Source organism: Antedon mediterranea, chromosome 3 (genome assembly GCF_964355755.1).
Source record: "Antedon mediterranea chromosome 3, ecAntMedi1.1, whole genome shotgun sequence".
In the NCBI taxonomy this organism is placed as follows: Eukaryota; Metazoa; Echinodermata; class Crinoidea; order Comatulida; family Antedonidae; genus Antedon; species Antedon mediterranea.
In genome coordinates this window covers 10,518,324-10,531,242 of record NC_092672.1, presented here as the reverse complement: position 1 = coordinate 10,531,242, position 12,919 = coordinate 10,518,324, and the positions used below count along the sequence as shown (strand labels likewise).

The following is a 12,919-nucleotide window of genomic DNA, read 5'->3' as shown; positions in this document are numbered from 1 at the left end:
CCTACCGACAGTTTAATTTTAAAATACGTGGTACGCCTATAGTACTTATAGGCCTACTTAGTAGTAGTACTGTATGATAATCCATACTGTGTACAAGCGTTAAATACGATGTACATGGCGTGAAAATGTGAAATAATGTGGTATAGCCTAGGTGACAGAAGGATATATTTCCTCGATACGACAGTTTTCGCCGTGAAGCTGCTGTTTACCCACGTGTGTGTATCGCGCAGTACTTCTCTACTGTCTGAACTATGTTTGTTTACTAGGCTATATAATGAATGATGTTTCGTTTTAAAATTGCGTTTAAATGAAATATTACGCTTATTTAGTACTATGGAATAATATGGATTGTTTAAATACTGTAAATGTCAAAATAATAGAATACAAATACGATATTATTTTTGTTCCAACGGAAATCGAGACGGATCACTCCATTCGTAATTCATTCGCCCAGTGTGTTTATATCCACGTGTTTATGATCCGCGGATGGATACTCTCTCTGAACTGTACTTTTATGTTTTGTTTGAAATTTGAATTTGATTTGAAATTTATATTTATATTTTATTTATAACTAAAATAACATTTATTTAAATACTATCTAATTTATTATCGCGAATGACTAAAAAAAACAAAAGACCTCCTCTCTGTTGATGACGATGTTTTAAACGACCTGTAACTTGACCCTCCACCGATCCTCTGCTGCAGGTTGTTGTTACAATAGCTAATAATGGAGTTTGATGTACAGTTACGACAGTTTCAAGCCTGGATATTTTTTGTTTAAATGAAACAATACTGAGTACTGTATTAATTACTTACAAAAAAACTTGTAATTTTAGGCCTACTACTAATACTACAGTATTACTATGGAAGGTAGTCATAATAACGGCCTGTCATCAATTAATTTTGTACACTACTGCCTGGCCGGCGATGATGAATGTACAGCAGTCAGCAGTAGGCCTAGTTAATTAGACTTTTCGTGTCTAGCCTAGGCTTTGAGCAATTTTTATTGCTATTTTCTTTAGAAAAGTTTGAATTTCAAGTATGTTTAATAATGATGATGATATTATTGTATTGGCGAAACAATCGTATCATTTCTATTTATTCGAAATTTCCGTAGCCTGAATAGCCGTCGACGATGTACTTGTACACAGTTGAGTTTGGGGAATTCCCACACACAGTTGATCACAACGTGGGCTACGAATGCTACGCGTAGCCTACGCACTACGAATGCTACGCCACGCAACCGCCACGCGTCGACTACGTTACCTACGCGTGGCAAATGTTGCAGTAGTTTTTATCTGTACTGTAGGTCTAAACTATAGTAATTATGCATTTGTCTCCAAATAATGGACTAAAATCTTACAAATTACAGAATAAGGAACACAAATCACAAAACGCTTATTTAATATCATTATGCTTTCACTTTCATATTTAATCACTTGAAAACAATTGAAAATACAGTACATGTAAATATTTCCTGGTTGTCTACAGTATTAGCGGCAAATGCTCAAATCCTGCTAACTGTTCCACTCCTTACAACTTCATTTTTATTGTTTATGAAACAATATTAAATCCAAGGCTTTATCTTGTTCTTGTTGTAATTCTTAACATCACCTATTTTGTTTATTTCTATTGTAGTCCACACACATTTTTAATTCCTTATTTTGTTGAATATTTATCACGGATTTAAACCAAAGAATTCTCAAAAGTATTTAAAAAAAAAGGCATTGTAAACAAAATTTAATTTGTTGAAAAGCAACATATGTACTGTATTCTAAAGTTTGTTACTGTGTTTCATTATAATAAATATTTAAGATTGTTTGTTTATGTTGTAATATCCATTGATCAAAAAAGCTTTGTAACTAATCCACAAGGAACATTTTACAATCATTACAACTACAATAAACCTCATTAACATAATTAGACAATACATGTCTTGTTCTTTGTTGTAACACTTCATTAACAAAGCATTCACTGGGGAGTGGTGATGATATGAAAAAGTTAATGTTCAGAGTATTCGATCATCAGTGGGGTAACAGGTCAAGGGTTATTATAAGATTGACTATATGCTGGAAACATTACAAAATGTCTAAGCTGAGAATCTAATGAATAATTTGAACTTAGTTTTATTGTTCCAATTCGTTGCAAATGAAGAAATGATTTAATAATATACTTTTATACCAACAAGTTCAATTTAAAAGTAGTATTTATCAAGGAAGTCCGGAAAAACTAAGTACAGTGCTGTATATTTAGCTATAATTTGAGGTCAATAAGGAAGCAAGTTTGACCTCATGACAGAGAAATAAAACCAGTTTTCATCTTTAAAAAATCGTGATTTTGTTGTCAAGACAACATAAAGCTATTTTCCTAAGAAAATACAATGGAAAAAGTGCAATTTTAAACTAAATTGATTAAGTTCAGTTAATTTAAGCATTGAATGTTGTGTTGTAGAAAATATCAAGCAGTGTATGCAATTACATTAACTGTGTCAGAACAACCAAAAGTACTGATTTATTTAATCCATTTTAATTTATTAATAGGAAGAACATGAGTTGAAAGATTGCCATCAACAATGAACAAATACAAAACATTTCATATATTCGTTTCGTAAACACACCTACAGTACAAGTCCATAGTAAACCTTCATCAGTAAATAAGCAGCTTCCATCTTGATTCTAGGCAAAGCCAAAATTCCATCTCACATTTTGACCATAGAGCAGTTTATAGGCGGATTTTCATCACTCAATATTATTTAAAATAAAAATCTTGTAATCGTTGAAATGGGTGAAAATAAACTATCAGTAAGGCACAAGATAGGAAAAATAACAAGGACACAAATACACAAATTAATATTCGTGTGTTTTCAACCGTGATAAGAACGAAATATCCAACTGTTTAATAAAAGAATTAGAATTCCTCTAACAAAAATGGTCCACAAAACAAATTCTTTCAATAGATTCATGAACAATAAAATGCATCTAAAAGGTTAAAAACTAGCTTTTTATCTCAAATAATTTGGTTGTACAATTTCTAAAAAAAAAGAATCTGTAAGCAGTACACACCCTACAAAATGAATCCAAAATATTAGTTTTTTCATTAAAATTTTCCTAATTAGTAAAATATTAATTATTATAAGTTGAATATATTATGGGTGTCAGCTACTACTTACTAGGCTCGATTCTTTACACGTATCTAACCAATAAAATTATAAACAATTTACTAAATTCACTTCTGATTAACTACTAAAATAAAAAATATAATCTAATCAATTGAAAATATTTTCTTGGTTTAAAGAATGTTGTAGAAAAATATTATGGCCCATAATTGTAGTAGATCTGGAAGTTTCTCCTTTTCTATGTGAATTTTTAACAAGTCTAAGCATTTTCTAGTTGGTCCCTACTTCTATGCATGAATTTCAAATTAGAACAGAATCATTCTGAGTGTGCTCTGGCGGCACAGTGCTATAAACTCAATGCGTTATACAGTGTGTGCAGAGCAGCATAATAATGCATACACTAGTTATATACAAGTGATGCTGTGAGGTTTTTGGTTTAAATCAAATTCATTGATGCAACATCTCTAGTTCTTCTCCAATTCAATTTTTAGATCATGTCATACTATTAATTTACTAGATGGCCTCTAGTTCTACATTTATCAATTCAACTTTCATGCGAGTCCATTAAGTAACAACAATCTGGCCGAAAATATATTATTCAATTTTGGGCGGTGTCCTTCTGGAAACTGAATTGTTTGGTGTTGACTTGTTTCGTAATGGATACTATTACTACTAAGATTTTGCATCAGGACAGTAGATAACAGGGTATGGTAGATAGATAAAAAGGAAACAGTATTTTAATTACAAAATATTATCTGTGTATAAGCCCAGTATATTCCGTTCCATTTATTATTGTTATTTCATTAATGTTTTTGGTCGATTTAATGTTCGGTCCAATGGATAAAGAATTTTTCAACAACTAAAAATGGCCGATCTGTACGCGAAGCCGATGCACATGGTAGGTTTAAGTTTATCATTTTCAGTTGATTGTAAATGTTAACATGATTAAAACATAATATTCTTCTCGTATTAATTCCATTTAAGGTTTTGATTAGGTTTTAGTTTTATCCGTTTTAACTGCAAATGTAAGACCTAGCCTGAAACTTCTCACACGCCCACCAAACCTACTGTCACATTCTGCTAATTACTGTCCCCTTCGTTTACAGTCTCGATGCGAAATTTAGTATTTTACTATTTACTATTAGTAAATTGCAGATATTAAACCAAATAAGTGTCATTGTTGTTCCTCCTGCCTATAGCGAACTTTGTGAAATATGAAATAACACGCACTTTTTTGTTTTTCCACATTCACAAACTGGAAGAAGTCACGATTTATCGCCCTATATACCGTACAGTAGTTCATGAATTGGCAAGTTTTAGACTGATGATGATAAACCTAAGGAAAATTCTAATGATGGTGTAAAGGGTCTTTCACATCTGTTCCAGAATGGCACCATTAAAGTGAATAGTTTAAATGTTTTGTTTTTACAACGCGCCATGAGGCTATGCGCCAATAGATAAGCACGCTGCCGTGTAAAAATGACACATTGATGTTCGATTTGATTTGCTGGCGCCAGAACAGATGTAAAAGATCCTTAAGATTGAAATGTTTACTGTAACCATCATAATAATTCAGTGCAAATTCACAGGATGTATGGTTCAATTCCTACTCAGTACAAGAATTATTCTGCCTTCAAAATAAGTGCCACTCCCTATCCTGATGAGATTTATTATGCATCCTGTTTAAAAAAGTCCAACATAATGTACTGTAACCATCATGGTTTAAAATTAGGGAAAAGTATGTCAACCAAACAAATAGCTAATCCTTAAACCTGTTTTTTAAATTCCAAAAATCTGAAATGGTCAGTGTGCAGCAATATGGAATGCCATTTTTATGCCACATCAATATACTGTAGTTTTAGAAAAGATCAACTTGGATGCAATACATGATATTAAATATTATTATTAAATATTTGAGGTGTTATGTAGCGGTAAAAGTTACCGGTCCATCAATTCTCGTAAAAATAGCTTTCGTAACAGCTTTAATCCAGCTGCCATTCTGGCACTGAATGCTTGTCAGTATACCGTACGAGCGAGAGTGAAAGGACACTTTGTAATTGTTTTTGGTAGTTTTTCAATTATCAGTTTCTGTATAACTCAGAACAAACATAATTTATGTATATTTTATATGCAAATGACAATAAATAGAGGTAAATTTTTCCACTGATGAATGAATTAACAATTTACTATGTTAAACCAATTCATTCATTACTTTGTTAAAATCATAAATCATGACCATAATGATAACCCATAGTTTAAACACATTTCAGTTTCTGAACAATGCGTTCATCATCATCATCATCAGTACTGCACATCTCATTTTCCGCTGTCAATTGTTGTCAAGAAGCAAACAAAGTCCTTTAGTGAGTAACACAATCAATACAACAAACATTCTGACGTTCTATGCTGAAATAGTTACTAAGCACATAACCTTGACAACAAAAACAAATGCATAGCGACCGCTAAGCAGTTAAATGAAATTTCCCCTTTAGGTACATGATGTGCTACAATTGCACGCTACTGAAAAGAGGACTTTGATTAATTGCTTCTGCAACAATGAAACAAAATAACCCCAAAACAAGCGATGGACTGTTACTGATGCGTTTCTATGGGCACCGTATCAGTGGTATCAAATCGTCATTGTAAGATGTGGTTTTCTTTTGTAAATTTAACAACGGCATGTTGGCGATTGTATGTGATAACACAATAAACTTGGTAGAATAAAATATGTCATTTCAATTTGCCTATTATGCTATAATCGTCAAACTACAGTATCTTGCCACTGAAATAAAAGATCAAGACACTTTCATATTGCATTACACAGACCTTGATTTAAAAGGAGCGCCATGGCGCTGACGCTCCTTGGCGTTCCTGAAAACGATCAAAGGAGCGCCTAAAATAGCGCTCCCCAACCTGTTACAGTGCGTCATAAAAATATATATAATGATAAGAATATTAACCCCGAATACAACACACAGTCTATATATAGTCGCGCAAACGATCTTTGTTATGGCTACCCCCGATAGGCTAGGCGCGCCTACGATCTTTGATGTTGCGAGAAAAATATCGTAAACAATTCATTCTAAATATAGTATCAGAACGTTCAATCGGTAGCTCAAAAAGACTGCCGTCAGAAGACCGTAATTATACAGACCTAGTTTTTTTGGTCACATGGCATGAAATGCGATACTCTCTGCTTTACCGCAACATCTCACATGGTTTTTTTTAAACTCAGTATGTGAGGGTGGCTGCCGACGATAAACAGTAATTAAGATCGTGTACCTGGATTTTGTGTCACATGACATGAAACACTCTCTCTGATCTTAATAACTGCTCACATGTTTTCCCCTCCAAATTCTGGTCGGGCCTTTTCTTATCACATGTCGCCTTTATGTTAAATCTTATAGTAATTAATATGGAATATATATTTATTTTGCATATATTTTGTTGGTGTCCTAGCCTAGGTGTCGTCGTTTTTATAATTCGCTAACCCAAGGTAGGATTAAATAATTTATAGTGTAGGCCGCCGAAACTAGACTCATAGCCTCGACTCTCTCTCTCTCTGCGTGAGCTGAGAGGTCCACGGACCCGATGTCGTCTCGTCGGCGGATTTCCGTCCAAATTAGGATAACCGATGCGTAGGCCTAGCTAGGGTGGCTACAAAAATTGACGTCTACTATCTTTAGATAGGATTTTAATTAGCAAACAATACATTGTTTGTTTGCATTGTCCATGCTTCTAAAGTAAAGGCGATGACAATGGTGTTTACTAACCCTACGAACCACCCTACGATCGACGCGTAGATAATTATCATAACAATACATCGTAGACTACGTTCAGAGAACAATGACCTACCATGAATTTTACGTGCGAGAGTACCATTTCCGGCCATCTAGGTGTCATTTATCAAAATTCGGCTCGCCACAGGCCCAACCATGGTGGGCCTGTGCCTCGAATACTTAATCAAAATAATGGCTCTCCTCAACATATTGAGGAGAGCCATTAGGAGCTCTCCTCTTATATTATAAATCAAGGTCTGATTACCTAGGCCCCTACTGTAGCCCTGCCTTAGGGTCTGGTTCTATTGCATAGTGCCAAATAAACTGTTTGTTTCAAAAAATATTTAAAATATAGTCTACCGTATATTTCGGTGTACAAGTCGCACCCCCTAACTGAGAGTAAAATATCGGTATTTTTTATATCGTCGATGTATAAGACGCACTTTATATTTCATCAAAACAATTTTTTTAAATTGTAATCAATATTATTGTAATAATATATTGTTATATCTACAATGGAGTCCTTACCTAGGCTCGGCCGCGCCCAGCCTCAACAAGTTCTTTCTAACTTGTTATTTATGAGTTTCGCAACCTGCAACATCGAGTGCATGACCGTGTGTCTAACACGCACGTGTGTGGGCTAGCCTTGCTCGATCATCGAGAGGGCGCACGTTTTCACGGACAATCGTATTCGATTAGTATCTATGTATCCGTGAAGTGTATACGCTAAGTCCATGCTATAATCAACTGGAGAATATTCTAGTCGAATACGATAGACCATGTGGCCGCCAAGAAGGGCTTGCGCTGGGGGTACGGCGGTCGGCGATCGTGCGTATAACTACTGTATAAATAATAATACTAGGCCTAGTCCTATTCCAAATACAAATGAAATTTTATCGGAGCGCCTAAAACAGCTCCATAATGAACAAATCTTTTCATCATATTTAGTATAACATCACGCTAAAATGCCTTGAAAACTAGGCAGAAGCAGGTTGACGTTACGTTAGTGCACTGCAGCTAGCCTAGGCCTAGCCAACGAGGTGACGATATGTAGGCTACAATCTGTGTGGTGTGAGGCATAATGTTCGGTGTATAAGACGCACCTTTAATTTAAAGGTCAAATTTGCCTGTCAAAAGTGCAACTTATACACCGAAATATACGGTACATTTCTGCTCAATTTTTGTTCCTAGATAACCTTTTAAATCAGTGGATGGTCGTCGACGAAAATCGTTATTAATACCCAAAATGCAATGAACACTGGCAGTCAATTCAAACGTTACTACAGTGTACTGTAGTTGACACAAGGTTAGTGGCTGTCCATCAATAACCGCAGCAATGCAGGTTAAATGGCATTCTAAACACCGAATCGATTCGGTATTTGTAACCAGTTATATTTATGCAGCAGAAAAAAGATCTTAGCATTACTGTATTCTCAGGACGGCTTCATTTGTATGAATTCCAATTTTTAAATTATTTGAGAATTGTTTATGTGCAATGTGTGGTGACAAACTGTATGATCAAGGAGGCGATTATTATAATAATAAAAAAAAAATAATACTTTACACAACAATTTCTACACGTAGAAAGAAAGGTTACATTGTACGATGAAATAAATCAATTTACTAATACAGATTATTCCATCTGTACATGTCAAAAATAAATTTAAAGAAAAAAACAGTATACAGAAGAAATTACAAAGAGGTGGTTAAAAAAGAAAAGATTTTATTACGAGGTTATTAATTAACCACCCCTTATTCAAAAGGTCTCAAACTCATCGACACTGGGAATGCAGGAAAGAATGAGAGGAAGTGTTGAGGAAAACCCTGGTACAACTTCCGTGTCACTCCTATCAAACTTTCATGTTTTGCTTGAAACCACAAAAGAATGCAATTTTCTAAAGCTTTCAATACACAGGTTAGATTTTTTCTTCAAACTACCAAAGGGACCTATATTTGACAGAATTACAAGGGTATGAATAAGTATGATGGTTCACAATCCACAGTGGATTATAACTTGGTTACAAATGAATAACTTGTTAGAATGTACTGTATTGATCCATTCAAATCACAAAAATTGTTCAAAAGTGTCGTCCATTATTAGCAATAATTTCCTTATTGAAAATTCTAACCCGCTGCACTTTCAACATTCAATGTATAGTTGAATATATCTATTCTATTTTGCAAAACAACAGTCAAAACTTCATAATGAATGTACAATTACTTGTAAAAGTCATCGATAAATGACCGCAAGGCTGCAAGAGACTAAGGTTTAAGTCATCATTCTATATAGGGTCATTCCATCTCAGATCACCCAATGAGTTAAACCCTACCTCTTCCAATTTTGATGAAATTTGGTATATGGGTGATTCATAGCAATTAAAGTCAAAATTTCAAATTTTAACTTTATCGGACCAACGGTTTTCGAGATATCGCAATTTCAATTTTCGGTTTTTACGCAAAAAAGGGCGCGTCCGCCACGTTTCAAAGAGCTGTATCTCGGGAACTATAGGTTCAATTTTAAAAGCAAAGGTATTTTTGTAAAGGGGAGACCATAAGGAATCTAAATATACTAATTGTGTGTGTTTTATGTTAATTTTAAGTTTAATAAAACTTTGAAATATATTTTGACCTTGAAATTGACACCGTGGAACACGCCCGATTTGTTGGTGACTATCACGAAAAATGTAGCCCTACGTGTCAACTACAACATATAAAAAAATTGGAGGGGTTTTTTTCTTTGTTTCCATGAAATTACAATTTGAAGTTGACATACCTCTTCCTTTTAGTGTATTTTTTGGTGTTGTTATATACTTATACACAGTGTGAACACTAACTGTTAAGGTGTCTTATTGTTACGCTTTCTCATCAGGCCCACTTAAACACTACAGTAGATATATTTTGATATGAGAAATACTGGGTAACTCACATACTTTTCAAATCAATTTTGACACATAGTTTAGTGTCCTTACTATGTTATTTTAGTGTATTTTGGTGTCTGTCCATGCATTACTTCAATGTCAATTTGATGTATTCCAAAAATAATTTTATTTACAAACTAAATATTATTATAATGTTACAATTGTCTATGTCTGGCCTTTACTCCTTGTCATCTGGCCAATTCAAACAGTATTTAGAAATGTTGTGGCGTTCATTTTGGGAAATTACTGTAATTCCTAGTCGAAGAGGATTTTATAAACGGAGAGGCTATAATACAATGTACATTTGATTCAGGAATCCAACAACAGTCTTCTTTGGACGGCCAATAAAAGATTTTCGCTGGCCCATGAGGATGCATAAATTTAATTTGATAATCCCCAAACTCTTCTGAGACATCCACAACCAAATGGGACACCATCATAACTACAGCACACAAATTCTGAAGTCTAATAATGGTGGGTTGTGTATCAGCAACAATTTCATTTTCATCACTGAAAGATTCTTGAATCACTACCACATCCGGAGGGTTTATCTGGGTACTAAGTTTGTAGACCTGCATCTGTGCCAGATAAACGTGAACAAAGCGATGATATTGTAATGTACCCTTGATGGTCTGGGCGAGGTTGAATCTCGGCTTTATTTCTTTTTCCACAGTAGATACCTCATCTATTCCCACATGAAAAAAGTTGATGCCTGGAATGTCCATATGAGCGAGTCATATGGCCGAGCGGTTAAGGCAGGGGCGTCGTTTACCGTACCTAAAGAGCCAACAACAACATCGGCAAGGGTTCGAGGCCGACTCGCTCCTAGTTCTGGTGGTGGAACAAGTCTTCTCAGATAAGGACTATAAACCGTAGGTCCAGTGTACACAGTTATAACCTGTGTGTACTTTAAAGAACCCAGTTCATTATTCGAAAAAGAGTAGGGGGTTATCCCGGTGAACTGGTTCACACAATAGCCCCTGTATCAGGGGGATTACCACCTATCTGATAGGACAGTGATTAATTCACTATTGGTAATCCTTGGCCACATTGCCTAAAGACATAAATAAAAATAAAAAATTACACAGTAGTCGAACATACTGAGAGATGTGAGAATATGACATTCAGTCAAACGCTGTAAGCTTCTCTTAGTGACAAGCCTCTTAACTGTTCCACCTATGCCATCACATGCACTCTTGCCATGTGATGTAGCGAAAAAATTCCCCTCGGCGTCTAAACCAAAATCTTCCTGGTGGTGGCAAAGGTTAATAAAGTTATATTTGTTTTTGTATTGGCCGCCACATCCATCTGTGAAATAATGAACTTTTTTCATGGTTGGTAGTTTTGATTTTAAATAGGGGATGACAACCTTTAAAAAGGCATCAGTAACTGATGTATGTTCTCTGCAATCACTTATTATGCATTAATATGCATAATAACATAGTAAGGACACTAAACTATGTGTCAAAATTGATTTGAAAAGTATGTGAGTTACCCAGTATTTCTCATATCAAAGTATATCTACTGTTTAAGTGGGCCTGATGAGAAAGCGTAACAATAAGACACCTTAACAGTTAGTGTTCACACTGTGTATAAGTATATAACAACACCAAAAATACACTAAAAGGAAGAGGTATGTCAACTTCAAATTGTAATTTCATGGAAACAAACAAAAAAACCCCTCCAATTTTGTTATATGTTGTAGTTGACAAGTAGGGCTACATTTTTCGTGATAGTCACCAACAAATCGGGCGTGTTCCACGGGGTCAATTTCAAGGTCAAAATATATGTCAAAGTTTTATTCAACTTAAAATTAACATAAAACACACACAATTAGTATATTTAGGTTCCTTATGGTCTCCCCTTTACAAAAATACCTTTGTTTTTAAAATCGAACCTATAGTTCCCGAGATACAGCTCTTTGAAACGTGGCGGCCGCTCCCTTTTTTGCGTAAAAACCGAAAATTGAAATTGCGATATCTCGAAAACCGTTGGTCCGATAAAGTTAAAATTTGAAATTTTGGCTTTAATTGCTATGAATCACCCATATACCAAATTTCATCAAAATTGGAAGAGGTAGGGTTTAAAATTCCATTTTTTTTGGGTGAACTGAGATGGAATGACCCTATACTGTAGTAGGTGCATGGTAAGTCTGATGTAGTAGACACTAAATGACTACATAATTTAACTGCATATCCAATTCAATTTTTTAATAAAGTTATTAAATACATTTTTAGAAAAATCGTAAAGCCAAAGAATATAAAGTAATATAAATTTTACATTTAAAAAACACCTATTACAAACGTAAATACTGTATGTTTGACAACGAAGAAAATAACACTTTTTCAATATATTCATTTCTACTCCTATCTTTTGATTTTAAGATTATTACTAAAACATCAATTTGTATAGATGAAAAAACCGTTTTAAACAATGGATTATCTATTGTTTAAAATTATCATTGTGATATTTTATTGTGGATATTTTACAATAAAATAGTCTAAAATAAAGTATGATTCAATTGATCAGGGCTGAAAATTAACCTTTAAACCATAGTGGCCAGCAGGGCCAGTTGAAGTTGAAGGATGGTCGCCCTTATTAAAAATGGCTGGCCCTTTTTGCCCAAGGGGGGAGGGGGGAATTTATCCCCACCCCTCCCAATTATATCATTTATTACTTTTGATAATTAAATTACTCTCCCCAAAATTCCTCCCTCCCCCACTCCCCTCCCACACCCACATTCTCACACAATATTTTCCGTGGGGATCGTCATTGAAAAAAATCAATCCAATTTTTTGTATGGCCTGGGTAGGCCTAGATTGGGTTTCAGGAGCCTGCCTGGAGAATCCTGACCAACATGTCTTTAGCCTAGGCCTAGCTTTTCTAGCCTAGCTTGTTGGCCTAGAAATCAGACAAAAAACTACCTGTATTTCATAAATTATACAATTCTAACATGCAATAGCCATTAAAATATTGATAATAAGTTACAAAGTATCATTTTAAAATAATTAAGAAAGATATTTAATCGTGTTTACATGTGTCACACATGCACGCACAATTTGGGGAGAGAGCTACCTTCTAGAAGATGATGACGTCACACGTCAGCA

At 34.6% G+C, this 12,919-nt stretch overlaps 1 protein-coding gene across 1 annotated transcript in view; it reads right to left on the bottom strand.

Moving 5' to 3' along the window:
* LOC140044845 (guanine nucleotide-binding protein subunit beta-1) overlaps positions 1–12,919 on the bottom strand; it is a 33,654-nt gene that overhangs the window by 14,683 nt on the left and 6,052 nt on the right. The gene's annotated exons all lie outside the window — the stretch shown is intronic.